This window comes from Bos indicus, chromosome 3 (assembly GCF_029378745.1).
Source record: "Bos indicus isolate NIAB-ARS_2022 breed Sahiwal x Tharparkar chromosome 3, NIAB-ARS_B.indTharparkar_mat_pri_1.0, whole genome shotgun sequence".
Classification (NCBI taxonomy): Eukaryota; Metazoa; Chordata; class Mammalia; order Artiodactyla; family Bovidae; genus Bos; species Bos indicus.
In genome coordinates this window covers 65,305,530-65,323,575 of record NC_091762.1, presented here as the reverse complement: position 1 = coordinate 65,323,575, position 18,046 = coordinate 65,305,530, and the positions used below count along the sequence as shown (strand labels likewise).

General features: G+C 38.0%; 1 pseudogene; it reads right to left on the bottom strand.

Annotated features, from left to right (window-relative positions):
• Positions 1-16,661: 16,661 nt before the first annotated feature.
• On the bottom strand, positions 16,662-17,419 carry LOC109557066 (replication protein A 32 kDa subunit pseudogene; annotated as a pseudogene).
• Between the last annotated feature and the right edge of the window lie 627 nt (positions 17,420-18,046).

Below are 18,046 nucleotides of genomic sequence, written 5' to 3'. Positions count from 1 at the left end.
CATCTTTTAATCTAGATTTACAGAAGAATACACATGATACTTGGTATCCTTTAATATCATAGAGCAACATATTAGTATGAACACTGTTCAGCAGACATTAGCTTGATATTTAAATCCTTAATTTCCAAGCATTTTTGTAATTCTATTGTGTATAACCTCTTATAGTTCAGGTCATTTTTGTAGATGTCAATTCAAGAAAATTTAATATCTAAAATAAGTCCTGGAAAAATATGTCTGTATTTTTTCCTTAGCTAAGGAATTATTAACAATGAACTGTCTTTTCTTATAAAATCTCTCATTAATTTCTTAAAGTAAATATTTTGGTTTATAATGCTAAACTTAATTTTCTTTTTTATTAAAAATAATCTATATATTCAAGTTATAAATTCTAGAGTTTTAAATTAGATTAAGTTTGCTGAATAAAAAGTTAAAGGAAAGTTTATAGGATGGTATTTTCTGCAACCTCAAGAATATCACATCTTCAGTCTGAAGACAGTGAACGAATAAAATTTCTCCAAGCTTCCTAGGTAAACAATGATAAAGAATGATATCATTTTTCCTATAATGAGCTACATATAACATAATTCAAGAATGCAATTCTGTAATCATGATACAGAAATGATTCATGATAAAATTCATGATAAAAAATACTGAATTTTTCAAATGTATCTGAGAAATAACTAAGTAGCTTTCTTGCACTTGCGCCTTGCTTTTCACTGAGACATGTTTTATCAGTGGTACATTCTAAGCATTAACGCACAAAGATTCAACCCTAAGCCTCCAAAGATGATTAATCCTGAAAGAGTCAAGAAGTAAGATAATGCTTGTTGTTGTTCAGTGGCTAAGTCAGGTCCAACTCTCTGTGACCTAATGGATTGTAGTATGCCAGGCTCCTCTCTTCTTCACTCTCTCACAGAGCTTGCTCAAATTCACGTCCTTTGAGTTGGTGAAACTGTCTAGCCATCTCATCCTCTCCTGTTCCCTTCTCCTTTTGCCTTCAAGCTTTTCCAGCTTCAGGGTCTTTTCCAATGAGTTAGCACTTTGCATAAGATAAAGTACTGGAACTTCAGCTTCAGCATCAGTCCTCCCAATGAATATTCAGGATTGATTTCCTTTAGGATTGACTGGCTTAATCCCCTTGTTGTCCAGGGGACTCTTAGGAGTCTTCTCCAACACCACAATTCAAAAGCATCAATTCTTTGGTACTCAGCCTTCTTTATGATCCAACTCTCACAACCATACATGACTACTGGAAAAACCATAGCTTTGACAATATAGACCTTTGTTGTCAAAGTGATGTCTCTGTTTTTTAATATGTTGTCTAGGTTTGTCATATTATAGCTTTCCTACCTTCCTTAGCAACTTACATTTTAGACACTACATTAGTAGATGGAATTTAGTGAGGTCTAAAAAATTACAGAATATCAAAAATAGGGACAAACATACATTTATGGCCCCTCTCCTAATGTTTTCATTTGGTTATTATGCCCATGTGTCACTCAGTTCCTCAAAATGGATATGGAATCACATATCTGAAAAAAAGAATTTCTACTTGGGAGGTGGCTCTCGTCCTTGGGATGTTAAATGATGTTCCCAGGATGAGTTAGAAGCAAGGAGGAAAACAAACAATATCAAGTACACTGGTTAGACTTGTTTATAATTTACCATGTGAGTTAAAGGGTGATGTTACATAAGACAAAATGTATTAAAATATGGCTTTCCCAACTTTCCTGCCATTCTGCTACTAAAGGCATTTGGATTTCACCAAGTCAGCTTTTTCCCCTTTCCAGACTGCTCATTCCCCAACCTACAAACCATCCTCTCCATCTTTCCCTGAAGCACACGAGACAAATAACAAAATCTCAGATGTGACTTCTGGCCAAACTTGTTTTTATAAATGCAGTGTTGCTGGGCCATCTCACATGGTCAGGAATGCATATGCGATTCAGAGACCAGAGTCATTAGGCTTTCTAACAATTCAACACAGTCCATAAGGTTCGGTCTTTGGGCCAAAGTCACAGACAAAAGGGAATATTTGTCTGAAATTATATCTGACCTTTTTATACTCTTTAGAAATCTAGTATAACCTATCAATAACTTAGAAATTTCAGGCTATAATTATTTTTATTTATATTGAAGTATGATTAATCGATTCCATAAATATCTTTAATTTTTTTTTGCTTAAAACAAGATTAAATTAAGCATATACACATTGAAACTAAGCTGCAAGAGAGGTGTATTTTTATTTTAAGCTCTGCACAAGGTAAAACTCTCTTTGGATTGATTGTGATATTAGGAGAAGTCAAACAAAGATTATTACATTTATTCCAATTTAAGCTTTTTATTCATTTTCCAATAATTGCACTTCAGAAGCCTCAAAGATGTGCTCTCAAATTTTAAGAACCTTGGGGAAATTAGCCAGTTTTATACTAACAAATTAATGATAATGTTGAAATAACCTTTTTCCAAGGTAACATAAAAGGCTGTAACAATGTTCTACTTTCTTAGGCATAATATAAGTTTTTAGTTGACCTGGAATAAAGTCTGTACATTTTCCTTTCAGAAAAAGCAATGTTATTTTAAATCTGTGAATGGCATTCTATTTGGTATCCACATTAGCAAAGGTCTTGGTGTGTCTTTCATATATTTTTTTTTAACGGTTTAAATTACAATTTATTTACTGATTATTATTTACCACATATTATTCATTTGTTTAATAAATATGTATTAATGGTAGACACTGTACTGATAATATATTAGTTAAAAAGATAAGTTTCTACCATCAAAGTCTAGTGAAATTAATTTTTACTTATTTTTCTTTGAGTTTTATTGATATATACTTGACACTGTATAAGTTTAAGGTGTACAGTATAATGATGATTTAAACACATTATAAAAGGATTACCACAATAAATTTGCTGAACATCCATCATCTCATTTGTGGTTGCTGTTTAGTAAAAAGTCATCTCTGACTCTTTGCGACCCCATGGACTGTAGCTTGCTAGTCTCTTCTGTCCATCGGATTTCCTGGAGTGGGTTGCCATTTCCTTCTGCAGGGAAGAAACTTTCATCTCTTCTTTGCAGGTAAATTCCTTACCACTGAGCTACCAGGGAAGCCTGTCATCTCATACAGACATAGAATAAAAGAAAAAAATTCTAGTGGAAATATTTTTAATCCCTATTTCAAGCTGTATTTCATTATTGTTATCATTACAGGTACTGAGTTTGTATCCAAATAGAATCTCTAAATGCTTAACAACTTTTATGAAAAAGTAAATTTTCCTATCCTGAATTTTATTATAGGTTCAGAGCTTCTCTTCATTAATTTAACTTTTTAACTTCTGAAACAATCTCAAATTTACAGAATAGTAGCAAGAACTACTTCTCAAATTGCATTGTGAATCTACTGTATTTATCAGGTATAGTTACATTTCTCTTTTGGCAATTGGCATATATTGAGCGATGGGGGTGATAATGTCTGTAATATTAAATCCAAAGATTTAAACTTTGTTAATGAAAATTATGGTATCAATTTATATTCTTATAAAGGTTTGTTTAAGGTTACAACTTAATTTTATTTCTTACTTCTCTATTATTTCACGTGTGTTTATTACAACATATTTCAACTTATAGTATCTTCAAGGTATGCTCATGAAACAATTAACAAAGTCTCTTTTCAAGAGTTTCTATTTTATTTCATTTGCTAATAGAATATGAATAATAAAACATATAAAATAAGCAAGAAGACACATAAACTGGAAGAAGTTATTCTTTAATTCAAAAAATTAATTTGAAAGTGATCAGAAACTCTAAGGCATAGATGTTTTCAAATTCATTCTTAATGCACTGCATTGTATTTAGAAAATAATTGGAAATCACTAAATATTGATGAAATAAATAAATGAAGTTGGGCAGCAAGAAGAAATTTGATCTAAACTTGGAGACAGCAATCATTCCCTCACTGAACTTCTATTATAGCAGTGTGTGAAATATCAGGGGGGGATAAAATATGCCCCATAAAGACATTACATATTGCATTAGTTTTTAGGAAGCTTATAATTCAGTTAAAGTAATAAATATTGCTACTCACTATTTTGTCTTAGCTTCCTTTTCTCCATAAGCTAGAATCATATTTTCAAATTCAAAAGCAGATGAAGAAGATGGGCTGTGTAAATTAGCCTAAAGCAAAGAATGAAATGAACTTGTTGACTTCTTTTGTTTTCATTGGCTAATAATTTATTAATTATCTAGTAGAGCATAAACTTTGACATCTGATAGGAGATTAAATATAGTTAATGACTTCATATGACATTGAATAATAAAATTTAAAAATAGGCTATACATATTGCAAATATGTTGGTCTGTTTAGACTGAGTATGACTTTATTTTAGACTTATCTGACTATATGGTAAAAAATAACCTACAATTCTTATGAATAGGGCATTATTTGGAAAACAGGTCTTTGTGGATGTAATAAAGATGGAGTCACACTGGACCCTAAATCCAGTAACTGATGCTCTTCAAGAATATGGAAGCATAGGTGCCAAGACATACCTAAGGGAAAGAGGGCCATATAAAGATAGAGGCAAGAAGCCAAGGTGCCATTAGCAAGGCAACACCAAGGATTGCCAGCAACTATTAGAATCTATGAAGAAACAAGAAATGATCCTATTGTAGAGTTTTCAGAGATAGTACGACCCTATCTACAGCTAGATTTCAGGTTAATGATCCTCAGAATTGTTAGAGAATACATTTCTGTTGTTTTAAATCACACAGTTGGTGATATTTTGTAACAGCAGCCCTAGTAATTCAATAAAAACATTTAAGACTAGATAAAGAAAGACATACAAGGAGGAAAGAAACATATTCAGATGGTGATAATTTGAAGCATATCAGATATTTAAGCAATCTGTGCACTATAGAGAAATGCATTTGTAAATAAATTAATGTGATAATGTAAGACTGTGAAAAGGAACATGTCACTTAAATCTTCCACAAAGCTCAGGGAACATTGTAATTACAGTCCATCTTCTAGGCTCTAGCCTCTCCTCTCATTTTAAAATTTAACTCACACCAGTGAAAGGTCGTGGAGTTTCTTATAATGTAGCCTTAATTTCTTGATTTATACCCAACTTTCACCATTTACTAACTGTTTGAACAAGTCACAGTATTAGTTTGCTACAACAGCCATAATAAAGTACCACAAACAGATGGCATAGAAAACAGAAACTTATTTCCTTACATTTGTGGGCTAGAAGTCTTGGATCAAGGTGTGGCAGGGTTAATTTATTCTAAGACCTCTCTTCTTGGCTTGGAGATGTGTTTCAGTGTTTTCATATAATTTTCCCTATGTGGGTATCTGTGTCTTAATCTCCCTTCATATTAGGATAGCAGTCCTAATGGATTAAGGTCCACATGTCTGTCTTTGTTATTTGGTTGCTAAGATGTGTCTGACTAATTTGTGACCCGTAGACTGTAGCATACTAGGCTCCTCTGTCCATGGGATTTCCCAGGCAAGAATACTGGAGTGGACTGCCATTTCCTTTTCCAGGGAATCTTCTTGACTGAAGGTTTGAACCCGTGTCTCCTGGTTGGCAGGCAAATTCTCTACCACTGAGCCATCAAGAAAGCCCATTTCTGACCTCTGCTGCTGCTGATACTGCTGCTGCTGCTGCTGCTGCATCACTTCAGTCATGTCCGACTGTGCGACCCCATACACGGCAGCCCACCAGGCTCCTCCGTCCATGGGATTTTCCAGGCAAGAGTACTGGAGTGGGTTGCCATTGCCTTCTCTGATATCTGACCTCATTTAACCTTAATTATCTCTTTAAAGGTAATTTCCTATCTACAAATACAAACGCGTTGTTAAATACTGAATGGTATAACTTCAACGTATGAAGTTGGAGGGGGTCACACAATTCAACCCATAACAGTTATTTTATGCCTCAGTTTTTTCATCTATACAAAAGTGAATTCCAAAAATATTAATCTCCTAGACATGTTATGAGGAGTAAATGAAATGTACAAACAAACACAGAACAATGTCTGGCAAATTTTAAGCCCTAGACATCATTTGATTATTGTTACTCTTATTAATGTAAGTTAATACATTACAATCAAGATTTACATTCAATTAAAGTCGTTTCCTGCTGTACAGTTCAAATTCCCTCTGCATCTTAGATAAAGGTGAATTTAGAATGAGATACGTACAAATTAAAATGGAAGAGACTGATATAAAGAAGAGCTACTCTATTTGGTTTCTAGCTTTGTGTGTCAAACATTGTGGGATTTCAATCAGAATAATTAGAAAAAGAAGAAGAGGGAATTAGGATCTTTTGAGAACTGAAACCAGTAGTTTCTAGGGTCAAAAATTATTCTGACTTACTCAAATATATTCTCAAACATATATGTAGACCATGTGCATTTTAATGATGGAAAAATGGAGATTTCTTAAAGTCTGATAACTGGTAGAGTTGTGTGATTATGTGGATTTTTATTAATTTAAATTTACTTATTACTTTCCATTGTTATATTTTTTAGTTAATTAATCACAATCCTTGGTTAAAGACACACTGTGTTTATGGGTTTATGTGTTGTTCTCTCCTATTTCATTTCTTTATTTGCATTGATACTATGATAAATATTCATAAATTATTGCCCAGTCCTACAATTAAATATTAGTCATACTCTACACAGTTTATACTATAACTTACATTCCTCACTTAACATCATGTTACTAAGAATTGTACATGTTGACACATGGTGGTTCTATTAGTAGCTCATTTTTAAAGCCATGCAATATATCTTTGTGTAGCTATATAATTACTACTTGTCCTTTCCCATCTGATGGGCATTTGTTTTGTTTCCAGTGTTCTGCTATAAAGAACATTGTATAAATGCACTTATGCATGTTTCCTGTTGAAGACATCACTGCTAAGTCACTGGAAAAGCAAATGCTCAGCTTTATAAGATTTGTCTATTACATTATATACACACATACACATGTGTGTGTGTATATATATATATATGCTTTGTGTGTGTGTTATTCTTTCGAATATTAGATTAGACTTATTTATTTTGACCAACTGACTATGAATTACGTGGTTCCTCTTTGTGACTTTTACTTTCATTTCTCAATGCAATCAGATCAGATCAGATCAGTCGCTCAGTCATGTCCGACTCTTTGTGACCCCATGAATCGCAGCATGCCAGGCCTCCCTGTCCATCACCAACTCCCGGAGTTCACTGAGACTCATATCTGTCGAGTCAGTGATGCCATCCAGCCATCTCATCCTCTGTCGTCCCCTTCTCCTCCTGCCCTCAATCCCTCCCAGCATCAGAGTCTTTTCCAATGAGTCAACTCTTCGCATGAGGTGGCCAAAGTACTGGAGTTTCAGCTTCAGAATCATTCCTTCCAAAGAAATCCCAGGGCTGATCTCCTTCAGAATGGACTGGTTGGATCTCCTTGCAGTCCAAAGGACTCTCAAGAGTCTTCTCCAACACCACAGTTCAAAAGCATCAATTCTTCGGCGCTCTGCCTTCTTCACAGTCCAACTCTCACATCCACGCATGACCACAGGAAAAACCATAGCCTTGACTAGATGAACCTTTGTTGGCAAAGTAATGTCTCTGCTTTTGAATATGCTATCTAGGTTAGTCATAACTTTCCTTCCAAGGAGTAAGCGTCTTTTAATTTCATGGCTGCAGTCACCATCTGCAGTGATTTTGGAGCCCAGAAAAATAAAGTCTGACACTGTTAGCAACTCTGAACTTTTTTTTTTTTGGCCTTTTTAATTTATTCTACTGTGATATGCTCAAACTTTGCTTCTGGCTTGTTTGTCTTTTGCCTATTGATTATACAAATTTTTTATACGGTACTCACACTAACCTCACACACCAATTCAACTAAGGCTGCTGACCCAGCAAAACCAGTGGTATAGCTTCCAGTATTTTTTGGCTGTGATCTCATCACTGTAAAACTCAAGGCCATTGAGATAGACTGCTTTATGTTTCAGCTTGACTGGGCTCCAGGGTGCACAGATTAAATATCATTTCCGAATTTGTCTCCTAGGGTATTTCTGAATGAGATTAACATCTAAATCAGTGGATTCAGCTAACTGCCCTCCCCTGTGTGGATGGGTATCACCCTAGCCACTGAGGAACTAACTAGGAAAGGTGGAAGAAAGGAGGATTTGTCTCTTCCTTCCTGAGTATTGAGCTGGGAAATCAATCTTTTTCTGCTCTTGGATTGAGATTTGCAATATTCCCTTCCCTAGCTCTCAGGCATGGGGTGATGTACTGGAATTATACCACTGGCTTTGCTGGGTTTCCAATATGCTGACAGCAGTTTGTGAAAACCAAACTAAACAAATAAAGCCAGCTATTGCCCTTAACTCTGTCTCCTTGCCTGTGCTAAAGATATTGATGAATCAGTTGATTAGTAAGTTGTTTAGTCATTCTGTTCAGTTCTATTCGAATTTTATAAGCTGCTTATTTACATTATAGCCTTTCTTATTTTTTTTTCCTTTTCCTTAAAAGATAATTGCAAAGAAAATGAGAAGATGATTCTTCAAAGAGCTTCAGGACCAAATTCTGTGATTGTATATCATAAAAATAAGGTATTTTAAATTTATTGTTAGGCAAGCACTATACTGGAAAACATGCCTTGCACACAGTAGATGGTCAACAGGTATGTTTTCATTGTGAGAGATGATCTTGAACTAGAAACATGCAAAGTAATTTGTAACTTAAGTGTGTATAAATACACACACACATGAGACACTATTCAGTTCAGTTCAGTTCAGTCGCTCAGTCATGTCCAGCTCTTTGTGACACCATGAATTGCAGCACGCCAGGCCTCCCTGTCCATCACAAACTCCTGGAGTTCACCCAAACTCATATGCATAGAGTTGTTGATACCATCCAGCCATCTCATCCTCTGTCGTCTCCTTCTCCTCCTGCCCCCAATCCCTCCCAGCATCAGAGTCTTTTCCAATGAGTCAACTCTTTGCATTAGGTGGCCAAAGTATTGGATTTTCAGCCTCAGCATCAGTCCTTCCAATGAACACCCAGGACTGATCTCCTTTAGAATGGACTGGTTGGATCTCCTTGCAGTCCAAGGGACTCTCAAGAGTCTTCTCCAACACCACAGTTCAAAAGCATCAATTCTTTGGCACTCAGCTTTCTTCACAGTCCAACTCTCACATCCATACATGACCACTGAAAAAACCATAGCCTTGAGTAGACGGACTTTGTTGGCAAAGTAATATTTCTGGTTTTGAATATGCTGTCTAGGTTGGTCATAACTTTCCTGCCAAGGTGTAAGTGTCTTTAATTTCATGGCTGCAGTCACAATCTGCAGTGATTTTGGAACCCCCCAAAAATAAAATCTGACACTGTTTCCACTGTTTCCCCACCTATTTCCCATGAAGTGATGGGACACTATTAGGAACTAGCAAATAGTTACACTAAAACTCAAATAGATTGTGTGTTAATATAAATAGTAAAAGGGAGTGTGTTCCTGAAATTAATCTAGAAAGATCATTGTATATTTTTGAATCAAATTATGCTTTATATAACTTAAGTAAAAATTCAAGGAAAAAAGCAATAAATATCACATTATGAGTATGTGTGCATGTGAGTATGTGCTCAGTCATGTCCAACTCTTTGCGACCCCATGAACTATAGCCCGCCAAGCTTCTCTGTCCATGGAAATTTTCAAGCAAAAATACAGGAGTGGGTTGCCATTTCCTTCTCCAAGGGGTCTTCCTGAGCCAGAGGTAGAATCTGTCTCTTGCATTTCCTGCACTGGCAGGCAGATTCTTTACCAGCTGAGCCACTGGGGAAGCTCCATAGTGTATTATATTATAATCTTAACTTTTCAGGGTCATCTGGTATGCATTCATTCATAACATTAAAAAATGAAGTTTTGAGAACTAATTCATTGTTAGTTATTTATTTCCATTTATCTCACATATTTATTCCACAAAAAGGTTCTACTTGTAAAGTTTTTTAGACCTTGTGAGGTTAATTAAAGTCACAATACCTGTTCTGTCACCTCAACATTTCATCTCACAAATAGGAAAAACCACAAAACCATGTACTACAGTGCAGCTTCCATGAAAAATCATCTTAGACAGGTACTATAATTATATGAGGAACATGAACAAAAGAGAAGAATGTTAAAGAAATTGAGGTACTCAAAACAAGTATTATTCTCACTAATCAAATTTCAAAACAACAGACTTTACAAGGATGCTCTCAAAAGACAATTCTTTTTAGTTTTGAATTTATGAAGGCTAAAAATTTGAACAAAAGCTTGTTGACATGATTTTTATAACCTGCCAACTGTTCAGATTAGTTGAAGACAAAAGATCTCTGAGAACTGCTCAAGCAGTGAATCCAGGAATAACATTTCTTTTCAAAACCATATTACAGGAATAATATTTTTAATTAAAATATTTGGTTTTGCCCAAAAGGTGAGTGCTATTCCTGCATGTGCCATTTGAAAATAAGAGTATATTTAATACTGCAATGAGTGGGATAATGACCTCAGAGGAAATTAGCCACTGGGAATTTTGAAAAATATTCTAAAATGGATCTTCAAATGTAAATACACGTGATATAACTTTTAAATGAAATTAGATAAATACAAAATTTTAAGCATAATTTATTATTTGTAAATCATAGATGGTCATCAAATAGAGATATTGGGCTTCAATATCCACTGTAGCCCAATATTGACTTAACACTCAATCTTTCATCATTCAGACAGATTATATACTCAAAACACTTCTATTCTTCAGTCATATTGTAATTGTGTGAGTGTGTATGTGTGTGTGTCTATCTCTGTGTGTGCTGAACAAACTGCTAAAGAAATCTTCAAAATTTCTTCTCTGCTTGATTCTATTCTACAGCATACAAAAATGTTTTTGTATCACTGAGAATGGAGAGGTATATTGGGGAGGTCATTTTGACATACTCCTTTCCCAATTTGGAATCAGTCTGCTGTTCCATGTCCAGATCTAACTGTTGTTGCTTAATCTGTATACAGATTGTCAGGAGGCAGGGAAGGTAGTCTGGTATTCCCATCTCTTTAAGAGTTTTCCAAAGTTTCTTGTGATCCACACATCAAAGGCTTTGGTGTAATCAATAAAACAGAAGGAAATATTCCTCTGGAATTCTCTTGCTTTTACTATGACCCAGCAGATGTTGGCGATTTGATCTCTGGTTCCTCTACCTTTTCTAAATCCAGCTGGAATGTTTGGAAGTTCACAGTTCACACACTGTTGAAGCCTGGCTTGGGGAATTTTGAGTATTACTTTGCTAGCCTGTGGGGGCTTCCCTGGTGGCTTACAGGGTAAAGCATCTGCCTGCAATGAGGGAGACCCAGCTTTGATCCAAGACCCGGGTTCAATCCCTGGGTCAGGAAGATCCCCTGGAGAACGAAATGGCAACCCACTCCAGTACTCTTGCCTGAAAAATCCCATGGACCAAGGAGATGAGTGCAATTGTGCGGTACTTTGAACATTCTTTGGCATTGCCTTTCTTTGAGATTGGAATGAAAACTGACCTTTTGTAGTCCTATGGCCACTCCTGAGTTTTTTTCCAAATTTGGTGGCATATTGAGTGCAGCACTTTCACAGCATTATCTTTTAGGATTTGAAATAGCTCAACTGGAATTCCATCACAGCCACTAGCTTTGTTCGTAGTGATGCTTCCCAAGGCCCACTTGACTTCTCATTCCAGGATGTCTGGCTTGAAGTGAGTGATCATATTATCGAGGTGTTCTGGGACATGAAGTTTTGTTGTTTGTTTTTTGTATAGTTATTTTGTGTGTTATTGCCACCTCTTCTTAATATCTTCTGCTTCTCTTAGGTCCATACCATTTCTTTCCTTTATTGTAGTCATCTTTACATGAAATGTTTCCCTGGTATCTCTAATTTTCTTAAAGAGATTTCTAGTCATTCCCATTCTATTGTTTTCCTCTATTTCTTTTCATTGATCACTGAGGAAGGCTTTCTTCTCTCTCCTTGCTATTCTTTGGAACTCTGCATTCACATGGGTATTACCTTTCCTTTTCTCCTTTGCCTCTAGCTTTTCTTCTTTTCTCAGCTATGTGTTAGGCCTCCTAAGACAATCATTTTGCGTTTTTACATTTCTTTTTCTTGGGGATGGTCTTGATCACTGCCTCCTATACAATCTCAGGAAACTTTTTCCATAGTTCTTCAGGCATTCTATCAGATCTAATCCCTTGAATGTATTTCTCACTTCCACTGTATACTCGTAAGGGATTTGAGTTAGGTCATACCTGAATGGTCTAGTGGATTTCCCTACTTTCTTCAATTGAAGTCTGAATTTGGCATTAAGGAGTTCATGATTTGAGCCACAGTCAGCTCCCGGTCTTGTTTTTTCTGACTGTATAGAGCTTCTCCATCTCTGGCTGCAAAGAATATAATCAGTCTGATTTCAGTATTGACCATCTGGTGCTGTCCATGTGCAGAGGCTTCTCTTGTGCTGTTGGAAGAGGATGTTTGCTATGACCAGTGCATCCTCTTGGAAAAACTCTGTTTGCCTTTACCCTGCTTTCTTTTGAGCTCTAAGGACAAATTTGCCTGTTGCTCCAGGTGTCTCTTCATTTCCTACCTTTTCATTCCAGTCCCCTATGATGAAAAAGACATCTTTTTTGGGTGTTAGTTCTAGAAGTTCTTGCAGGTCTTTCTAGAAGTGTTCATTTTCAGCTTCTTCAGCATTACTGGTTTGGGCATAGACCTGGATTACCGTGATAGTGAATGTTTTGCCTTGGAAACAGACAGAGATCATTCTGTCGTGTTTGAGATTGCACCACATACATATGTGAGACTCTACCACATACACAGACCTTATACTAGCAATTAGTATCAACCTTACCCTCAACGTATTTTCTTAATGCACCCACCCTCCTCCATTTCTACTTTTTAATTTAAGTCACTATCATCTTTCCCTTGAGCCACTAAAACAGCACTATTTGTGTCCTTGCTTTCATTCCATTCTTCACAAGGGTCAAGGTGGTTCTTTTAGTCAGTAAATCAAAATTGCTTCAGTTTGGGTCCCATCAGAAGTAGATACTAGACAAAGATTCATGTGTGAGTGTCTTATTTTTGAAGTAAAACAATATTTGGCATGGGAGTGAAGAAATGAGAAGAGAAAGAAATCAACCAATAAAGGATGTTACCAAACCAGAGGTTCCTGAATGCTTAAATATTAATTTCTTCAAGAAACTCTGGATTTTTGGAGTCTTTTTGGAGTAATCTTAGCAGATGAGTGAGGGAGTTGGGGTAGTCATATACAGCAATCATTGTCTGAGTGTGCCTTTTCTGCATTTTTGCCTTCCTTTGTAAGAACAAACCAGCCTTCCAAAGCTTCAGAGAAAGCCCAGGCAAAGATGTACAGGTATAAGCAGTTGCATATCAGCTGAAAAATAGCTCAATTGTCAGGCCCAATGAATATGGGCAGGGTACATAAACTAAATTTCCCCTTCCTAAAACCCTGCAAATGCTTCTTATTTTATTTAGGAAAAAGTCCCAGCTCTTGTGGTCTCCTGGCTGACTTGCTGGTTCTTCTATCAGCCAAGATCACCAACAGCAGATCTTTCCTGATGCAGATTTTCTACTCTGGATCTCCTTCCAAACCTTCATCTGGAGTTCTCCTCATTCAGGACTCAGCTCCCCTCACACTGTATTAGTGAAGAAAATCCTACCCATCCTAGTGATCTAGAAAGTGAAGTCACTCAGTCATGTCTGACTCTTTGCGGCCCCATGGCCTATAGCCTACCAGGCTCCTCTGTCCATGGGATTTTCCAGGCAATAGTTCTGGAGTGGATTGCCATTTCCTTCTCCCGGGGATCTTCCCAACCCAGTGATGGAACCTGGGTCCCCTGGATTGTAGACAGATGCTTTACCATCTGAGCCACCAGGGAAGCCTAGAGTAACCACCAATTCCACACTGGCACAACTTTGTTTTATTCTATTTATCTATTTCATTTTCCTTAGTTTTTATCACAACATACATTTTATTTAACTCAATATATATTTTATTTTATCTCAATATATATTCTATTTAACATTTACTCTCTGCCTGATGAAAACGTTGGCTCCCTGAGAAAAATGAACTAAGCTTAATTCAGCACTTATCCCTAATGTTTTAAACAATGCCTGGCATATAGGAGGTGCCATAAAAATTTATGGAATAATTATTTTGGTTGTTTAATTCAATGTATGGCAATTCGCTTTCCAAATGACCTTTTAAAGAATGTATTCTTTCCCAAGGACACATTTTATATTTGAAATTTGAGACCACAACATCTGGGTTCAAATAACAGCTCCAGGATTTATGAACTGTGGACCTGGGACAAGTTATTTGGCCTGTCTCTTGTAGGACTTACTTCACTGTGTTGTTATATTGCACTGTATAGCTATATATCATTAAAATAATTAGAATACTACCTGACAGTTAGCAAGTACTATAGAATTATTAATTATTAGCTATTGCTTTTCAAAAAACAGTTGATTCATATCCAAATATGGCATCTGGTCCCATCACTTCATGGCAAATAGATGGGGGATAAATGGAAACAGTGGCAGATTTTATTTTTTTAGGCTCCAAAATCACTGTGGACCATGAAATTTAAAACTGCTTACTCTTTGGAAGAAAAGCTATGACCAACCTAAACAGCATAGTTAAAAGCAGAGACATCATTTTTCTGACAAAGGTCTGTCTAGTCAAAGCTATGGTTTTTCCAGTAGTCATGTTGGGATGTGAGAGTTGGATCATAATGAATGCTGATTGCTGAAAAACTAATGCTTTCACTGTGGTGCTGGAGAAGGCTCTTTAGAGTCTCTTGGATTGCAAGGAGATCAAACCAGTCAATTCTAAAGGAAATCACGGATATTCGTTGGAAGGACTGATGCTGAAGCTGAAGCTCCAATACTTTGCCCTCCTGATGCAAAGAGCTGACTCATTGGAAAAGATCCTGATGCTGGGAAAGATTGTGGGCAGGAGGAGAAGGGGGCAACAGAGGATGAGATGGTTGGACAGCATCACTGACTCAATGGAGTTTGCACTAACTCCAGGAGATAGTGAAAGATGAGGAAGCCTGGCTTGCTGCAGTCCATGGGGTTCCAAAGTCAGACAGTCATGACTTTGCGACCGAATAGCAACAACATTTCCAATATATCTTTTAGATTAAGAACTGAATGAAAACCTTGTCTCATGCTTTGAAGTAGAATAAGTAAATTATCATCTTTTGAACCAAAATGAAGTTTGTTCTATTTTGTAGCTTTATGTCTAAATTACTGAACCCAGGGCAGGCATTTCTGGTAGGCCTCCACCACACCCAGGATCCCGGTGGGGATATGGGTGTGAGCACAGCCCCAGTGCACCCCAACCCTGGGCTATTCACACTCCTACCTTCACACTCATTGTCCTAGGGGTTGAAATTGATGGTAAAGTCATGGGATACCTGGGCAGAAGGGATTGGTCAGCAGGTCCACCTCCCAGGACCCCACACCCCCAACTTACTGAGATAACCTCTCTAAAGCCATCATAAGAATCTGGAAAGATGGCAGAGTGGAAGGATACATGCTCATCTTCTCATGCAAAAACTCCAAAATTACAACTTGCTGCTGAACAGTCATCAACAGGAGAATGTTGGATCCCACCAAAAAAAGATATCCCACATCCAAGTGCAAAGGAGAAGCCCAGCAAGACTGTAGGAGGTGGCAAAATTGCATTTAGAATCAAACCCCATACCTGTCAGAGATGCTTGGAGGGCTCAAACAAAACCTTGTGCACACCAGGACCCAGAAACCCCCACAGAAACTGAGCTAGACTTGTGTTTGAATCTTTTGCAGAGTTATGGGTCAGCAGTGGCCTGTTGCTGGGGCAGGGACTCTGGGGGAAGCTATCTGGGTCACACAGCTTGTAGCTTAAGTCCTCTTAGAGGAGGTTGCCATTAAACCCATAACAGAGCCACCAAGCTGATTACCCACAAACGGCAGGACAATTATACCAAAGAAATTCTCTCATTGTTAAGAAAGTTCTAGGACCCATAAAAGATTTCCCAACCTGGGGACCTGGCAAAGGGACTGAGAAACTCTAGGGAATTTAACTTTGGAGGCAAGTGGGATTTGATTAAAGAACTTCCACAGAACTAGGGAAAGAGATACTTGGAGAGCACAAACAAAATCTTGAGTGCACCAGTACCCAGGAGAAAGGAGTAACGACCCCACAAGAGACTGACCCACACTTGCCTGTGAGTGTCCAGGAATCTCCAGTGGAGGCGTGGGTCAGCAGTGGCCTGCTGCAGGGTCATACACACACACACAGAAGTCGCTCAGTCATGTCCGACTCTTTGCGACCCCATGGATTGTAGCCCACCAGGCTCCTCAGTCCATGGGATTTTCCAGGCATGAATACTGGAGTGGGTTGTCGTTTCCTTCTCCAGGTGATCTTCCTGAGCCAGGGATCAAACCCGGGTCTCCCGCATTATAGGCAGAGGTTTTACCGTTTGGGCTACCAGGGAAGTCCATCAAAAACACATAAGAGTAGTAGTAAGTTTCAAAAGGATGTCGGTTGAGATCTTTTATAGATGAAATCTACTTCCTATAAGTCAACTCGCCAATTATATGCACAGCTGGAGACAAGAGGCTGCAAAAAAAGGTCCAACTGGAAAATATCTCGGGTACCCAATTAGATCCAGTTATTCTGCATCTGTGGATTTAAAATGATCATCATCCACGGTGGAATAGATGTGTCCCTAGTTGCTTAGAAAATCCACAGCTAGCTTGATTGAGGCTACGGACATGTGTTGGAGTTGGTTCTTGAGATCCTGAAAGTTCAATCCTTCAAGTCTTGGGCAAGCCTTGGTCAAATTCAGCACCTGGTTCTGGGCTACAGTGAGGTCATTTGCTGGTATGAAGTTATTCCCACTGAAGTTCCCAGCTTCACCCATTCCTGGATTGCTGATAGGTGCTCTCCCTGCTGAAGGCTGGCTGTTCGACTGGCTCAGCATCATGTGTGCATTGACTACTTCCAGAATATGTGTGGTGAACTCGTTCATATCCTCCAGGGGCATGATCTTAAAGGCTACCAGGCTTTTCTTGTTCTGGAAAGATCTCAGATGACCAGCCACTTTCACATATGTTTCTGGAGGGACCACAGTGTTTTCACTGCTGGCATCATCTGTGTCAACCCACTGGCGAACATCCATGGGTGCAGCGGTCATGTCATCTATCTTGTAAACAATATTGGGTGCAGCCTTCTCTGCATTTCTGATAATCCCCACAATAGTGACCTGTGAAATCTCAACATTTCCAGTTCTGAATACTTCATCAACCAGAGTAGCAGAAAGCAGCGGAGATATGGTACAAGGTACAATGTGCTGAGCTTGAGTTCTGGATTTCTTTTCAGCCTGGGAAGCTGTCGGAGATCCAAAGTCCCCAGGGGACTGTGTGTAGCCACTGGCTCCCCCGAAAGAGGAGGTGCTATAGCTTTCAAATCCATCTGGTTTTAAACAACAACAGTATAAACATCTGTGCTGCCCTCCAAGCCTCTGAAAAACCCACCGGACCCCCACCCCAGACTTCGCTCTAACCATTCTCAGAGTCTCCCTAACCGTCCCCCGCCCCATCCCACCACCTGCAATAGTGGAGGTCACCATTATCTTCATTACCTCCACCATAGTTTGGCCTCAGGCCAAACAACAGGGAGGGAACAGAGCCCCAATTATCAACAGATAATTGGATTCAAAATTTACTGAGCATGGCCCCGCCCATCAGACAAGACCCATTTTCCCCCACAGGCAGTCTCTCCCATCAGGAAGCTTCCGTAAGCCTCTTATCCTTCTCCCTCTTAGGGCAGACAGAATGAAAACCACAATCACAGTAAACTAATAAAACTGATCACGTGGACCACAGCCTTGTCTAACTCAGTGAAATTATGAGCCATGCCTTATAGGGCCACCCAAGACCTCTGCCATGGTGGAGAGTTCTAACAAAATGTGGTCCAC